Raw genomic sequence first — 6,521 nt, 5'->3', positions numbered from 1 at the left:
TACAATTTTTTTTTTTCATATTTTAAATTGCCATAACTTTTGAAAAACCTAACCGATTTCAATAAATATAACGTTCTATTTGAAAAACAAAAGTTGGATGCTGTATCTCGAGATACAGGGGTTTAAAAAAATGGGTCAATCACTAAAAATAAACTAGACTAAAAATGATTAATTACGTGTTTTTTATTTTTTCGAAATTTCCCGCCGTTAAAGAAAAAAGTGGGTGGAGCATATAACTTTGGTCACCCTGTATATCATGGCTGATACTTGCAGTTATTTTTTCATCCAATTGTAACTGTGAATCAGTCACGAGAAATAATGAACAGTAATTAAGTAAACATTACCTGTTGTTGGATTAATAGAAATAAAAGAATTACTAATTGTTTGCAATGACATATTTCAGTTTTGTTCCTCTTTTTAATTTATAACCAGAATAATTAAACTAAAGTTGTTTACTTATCAAATTGCTTCTATTACGTACATTTAGGTATTATTTTCATGCCTGCAGAGTAAGCAGCTCCATAGATCCTATCGAAATAGTTTTGGCTCAACAGGGAACCATCCTCACTATTATAGTATAATCTTGAACTTTGTTTTAAATTTTTAACTAAATTCATCACATAAATTTTTATTCCATTTAATAAATTATAAAAATAAATAATTTAAGTAATTTGTAATCAGTTCATATTTTTGTAAATTGTTATACTGGCTATATTTTCTTACGGGATTTGATGTACTTGACTTTAGCCTGACGCCCAATTCCTACCATCTTATCCACGTCCGAAATTTCAATATTTACCTTCATTATATTCTTAAAAATGTCCATTACTGCAGATTCCAAACTTTAATAATGAAATAATACTACCCTGCCATGTACATCATGACAGACCCTTCAGGATTACCAAACTAGTCCTTAAGGTTCCATATTAATAATTAGGGATGAGAAACAGTCGTCTGAGGATGCACACCAGATTTGTGTTGGAAGAAATGAAAGTCGTAGTCAGCTAGATGGTTCTACAAGGTTGTGATGCCCGTTATTCCGTCTTAGTGGGACAGGCAAGTAACAGAAGGCTGGAAGAGGTCCTTAGAATTTCATTTTTTTAAAATTGAGTTAGTTTAATCCCTGATTGTTGTCATGGCAATTGGTAAATTAGGTCTAGTTAATTAGTGATTCTCATTTAAGTGGTGGTACAACTGAACAACTGTAGTGACGTAACAAGAAACGCATGGTACCACCAAGTATTTCCTCTTCATGTTAATACTGAGGTAAATATAGTGGGGGAAGATTGAGTTAGTTTAATCTCTGATTGTTGTAATGGCAAAAGGTAAATTATATCTAGTTAATTACTGATTCTCATTTAAGTGGTTATGCAACTGAACGACTGTTGTGACGTAACAAAAAGCACTTGGTACCAACAAGTGTTTCCGCTACATGTTAATACTGAGGTAAATATAGTGGGGGAAGATTGAGTTAGTTTAATCTCTGATTGTTGTAATGGCAAAAGGTAAATTATATCTAGTTAATTACTGATTCTCATTTAAGTGGTTATGCAACTGAACGACTGTTGTGACGTAACAAAAAGCACTTGGTACCAACAAGTGTTTCCGCTACATGTTAATACTGAGGTAAATATAGTGGGGGAAGATTGAGTTAGTTTAATCTATGATTGTTGTAATGGCAAAAGGTAAATTATATCTAGTTAATTACTGATTCTCATTTAAGTGGTTATGCAACTGAACGACTGTTGTGACGTAACAAAAAGCACTTGGTACCAACAAGTGTTTCCGCTACATGTTAATACTGAGGTAAATATAGTGGGGGAAGATTGAGTTAGTTTAATCTCTGATTGTTGTAATGGCAAAAGGTAAATTATATCTAGTTAATTACTGATTCTCATTTAAGTGGTTATGCAACTGAACGACTGTTGTGACGTAACAAAAAGCACTTGGTACCAACAAGTGTTTCCGCTACATGTTAATACTGAGGTAAATATAGTGGGGGAAGATTGAGTTAGTTTAATCTATGATTGTTGTAATGGCAAAAGGTAAATTATATCTAGTTAATTACTGATTCTCATTTAAGTGGTTATGCAACTGAACGACTGTTGTGACGTAACAAAAAGCACTTGGTACCAACAAGTGTTTCCGCTACATGTTAATACTGAGGTAAATATAGTGGGGGAAGATTGAGTTAGCTTAATCTATGATTGTTGTAATGGCAAAAGGTAAATTATATCTAGTTAATTACTGATTCTCATTTAAGTGGTTATGCAACTGAACGACTGTTGTGACGTAACAAAAAGCACTTGGTACCAACAAGTGTTTCCGCTACATGTTAATACTGAGGTAAATATAGTGGGGGAAGATTGAGTTAGTTTAATCTATGATTGTTGTAATGGCAAAAGGTAAATTATATCTAGTTAATTACTGATTCTCATTTAAGTGGTTATGCAACTGAACGACTGTTGTGACGTAACAAAAAGCACTTGGTACCAACAAGTGTTTCCGCTACATGTTAATACTGAGGTAAATATAGTGGGGGAAGATTGAGTTAGTTTAATCTATGATTGTTGTAATGGCAAAAGGTAAATTATATCTAGTTAATTACTGATTCTCATTTAAGTGGTTATGCAACTGAACGACTGTTGTGACGTAACAAAAAGCACTTGGTACCAACAAGTGTTTCCGCTACATGTTAATACTGAGGTAAATATAGTGGGGGAAGATTGAGTTAGTTTAATCTATGATTGTTGTAATGGCAAAAGGTAAATTATATCTAGTTAATTACTGATTCTCATTTAAGTGGTTATGCAACTGAACGACTGTTGTGACGTAACAAAAAGCACTTGGTACCAACAAGTATTTCCTCTTCATGTTAATACTGAGGTAAATATAGTGGGGGAAGATTGAGTTAGCTTAATCTATGATTGTTGTCATGGCAAAAGGTAAATTATATCTAGTTAATTACTGATTCTCATTTAAGTGGTTATGCAACTGAACGACTGTTGTGACGTAACAAAAAGCACTTGGTACCAACAAGTGTTTCCGCTACATGTTAATACTGAGGTAAATATAGTGGGGGAAGATTGAGTTAGTTTAATCTATGATTGTTGTAATGGCAAAAGGTAAATTATATCTAGTTAATTACTGATTCTCATTTAAGTGGTTATGCAACTGAACGACTGTTGTGACGTAACAAAAAGCACTTGGTACCAACAAGTGTTTCCGCTACATGTTAATACTGAGGTAAATATAGTGGGGGAAGATTGAGTTAGTTTAATCTATGATTGTTGTCATGGCAAAAGGTAAATTATATCTAGTTAATTACTGATTCTCATTTAAGTGGTTATGCAACTGAACGACTGTTGTGACGTAACAAAAAGCACTTGGTACCAACAAGTGTTTCCGCTACATGTTAATACTGAGGTAAATATAGTGGGGGAAGATTGAGTTAGTTTAATCTATGATTGTTGTAATGGCAAAAGGTAAATTATATCTAGTTAATTACTGATTCTCATTTAAGTGGTTATGCAACTGAACGACTGTTGTGACGTAACAAAAAGCACTTGGTACCAACAAGTGTTTCCGCTACATGTTAATACTGAGGTAAATATAGTGGGGGAAGATTGAGTTAGTTTAATCTATGATTGTTGTAATGGCAAAAGGTAAATTATATCTAGTTAATTACTGATTCTCATTTAAGTGGTTATGCAACTGAACGACTGTTGTGACGTAACAAAAAGCACTTGGTACCAACAAGTGTTTCCGCTACATGTTAATACTGAGGTAAATATAGTGGGGGAAGATTGAGTTAGTTTAATCTATGATTGTTGTAATGGCAAAAGGTAAATTATATCTAGTTAATTACTGATTCTCATTTAAGTGGTTATGCAACTGAACGACTGTTGTGACGTAACAAAAAGCACTTGGTACCAACAAGTGTTTCCGCTACATGTTAATACTGAGGTAAATATAGTGGGGGAAGATTGAGTTAGTTTAATCTATGATTGTTGTAATGGCAAAAGGTAAATTATATCTAGTTAATTACTGATTCTCATTTAAGTGGTTATGCAACTGAACGACTGTTGTGACGTAACAAAAAGCACTTGGTACCAACAAGTATTTCCTCTTCATGTTAATACTGAGGTAAATATAGTGGGGGAAGATTGAGTTAGCTTAATCTATGATTGTTGTCATGGCAAAAGGTAAATTATATCTAGTTAATTACTGATTCTCATTTAAGTGGTTATGCAACTGAACGACTGTTGTGACGTAACAAAAAGCACTTGGTACCAACAAGTGTTTCCGCTACATGTTAATACTGAGGTAAATATAGTGGGGGAAGATTGAGTTAGTTTAATCTATGATTGTTGTAATGGCAAAAGGTAAATTATATCTAGTTAATTACTGATTCTCATTTAAGTGGTTATGCAACTGAACGACTGTTGTGACGTAACAAAAAGCACTTGGTACCAACAAGTGTTTCCGCTACATGTTAATACTGAGGTAAATATAGTGGGGGAAGATTGAGTTAGTTTAATCTATGATTGTTGTCATGGCAAAAGGTAAATTATATCTAGTTAATTACTGATTCTCATTTAAGTGGTTATGCAACTGAACGACTGTTGTGACGTAACAAAAAGCACTTGGTACCAACAAGTGTTTCCGCTACATGTTAATACTGAGGTAAATATAGTGGGGGAAGATTGAGTTAGTTTAATCTATGATTGTTGTAATGGCAAAAGGTAAATTATATCTAGTTAATTACTGATTCTCATTTAAGTGGTTATGCAACTGAACGACTGTTGTGACGTAACAAAAAGCACTTGGTACCAACAAGTGTTTCCGCTACATGTTAATACTGAGGTAAATATAGTGGGGGAAGATTGAGTTAGTTTAATCTATGATTGTTGTCATGGCAAAAGGTAAATTATATCTAGTTAATTACTGATTCTCATTTAAGTGGTTATGCAACTGAACGACTGTTGTGACGTAACAAAAAGCACTTGGTACCAACAAGTGTTTCCGCTACATGTTAATACTGAGGTAAATATAGTGGGGGAAGATTGAGTTAGTTTAATCTATGATTGTTGTAATGGCAAAAGGTAAATTATATCTAGTTAATTACTGATTCTCATTTAAGTGGTTATGCAACTGAACGACTGTTGTGACGTAACAAAAAGCACTTGGTACCAACAAGTGTTTCCGCTACATGTTAATACTGAGGTAAATATAGTGGGGGAAGATTGAGTTAGTTTAATCTATGATTGTTGTAATGGCAAAAGGTAAATTATATCTAGTTAATTACTGATTCTCATTTAAGTGGTTATGCAACTGAACGACTGTTGTGACGTAACAAAAAGCACTTGGTACCAACAAGTATTTCCTCTTCATGTTAATACTGAGGTAAATATAGTGGGGGAAGATTGAGTTAGCTTAATCTATGATTGTTGTCATGGCAAAAGGTAAATTATATCTAGTTAATTACTGATTCTCATTTAAGTGGTTATGCAACTGAACGACTGTTGTGACGTAACAAAAAGCACTTGGTACCAACAAGTGTTTCCGCTACATGTTAATACTGAGGTAAATATAGTGGGGGAAGATTGAGTTAGTTTAATCTATGATTGTTGTAATGGCAAAAGGTAAATTATATCTAGTTAATTACTGATTCTCATTTAAGTGGTTATGCAACTGAACGACTGTTGTGACGTAACAAAAAGCACTTGGTACCAACAAGTATTTCCTCTTCATGTTAATACTGAGGTAAATATAGTGGGGGAAGATTGAGTTAGCTTAATCTATGATTGTTGTCATGGCAAAAGGTAAATTATATCTAGTTAATTACTGATTCTCATTTAAGTGGTTATGCAACTGAACGACTGTTGTGACGTAACAAAAAGCACTTGGTACCAACAAGTGTTTCCGCTACATGTTAATACTGAGGTAAATATAGTGGGGGAAGATTGAGTTAGCTTAATCTATGATTGTTGTCATGGCAAAAGGTAAATTATATCTAGTTAATTACTGATTCTCATTTAAGTGGTTATGCAACTGAACGACTGTTGTGACGTAACAAAAAGCACTTGGTACCAACAAGTGTTTCCGCTACATGTTAATACTGAGGTAAATATAGTGGGGGAAGATTGAGTTAGCTTAATCTATGATTGTTGTCATGGCAATTGGTAAATTAGGTCTAGTTAATTACTGATTCTCATTTAAGTGGTTATGCAACTGAACGACTGTTGTGACGTAACAAAAAGCACTTGGTACCAACAAGTGTTTCCGCTACATGTTAATACTGAGGTAAATATAGTGGGGGAAGATTGAGTTAGCTTAATCTATGATTGTTGTCATGGCAATTGGTAAATTAGGTCTAGTTAATTACTGATTCTCATTTAAGTGGTTATGCAACTGAACGACTGTTGTGACGTAACAAAAAGCACTTGGTACCAACAAGTGTTTCCGCTACATGTTAATACTGAGGTAAATATAGTGGGGGAAGATTGAGTTAGTTTAAT

The 6,521-nt window shown here is 33.7% G+C and overlaps 1 protein-coding gene across 18 annotated transcripts in view; it reads left to right on the top strand.

The window, feature by feature from the left end:
- Positions 1 to 6,521, top strand: part of gogo (thrombospondin-1 like protein golden goal) — a 499,603-nt gene that overhangs the window by 313,651 nt on the left and 179,431 nt on the right. The gene's annotated exons all lie outside the window — the stretch shown is intronic.

Source organism: Rhodnius prolixus, unplaced genomic scaffold, assembly GCF_049639745.1.
Source record: "Rhodnius prolixus isolate KJV_2025 unplaced genomic scaffold, Rpr scaffold_1, whole genome shotgun sequence".
Classification (NCBI taxonomy): Eukaryota; Metazoa; Arthropoda; class Insecta; order Hemiptera; family Reduviidae; genus Rhodnius; species Rhodnius prolixus.
This window is presented reverse-complemented; position numbering and strand designations above follow the sequence as displayed.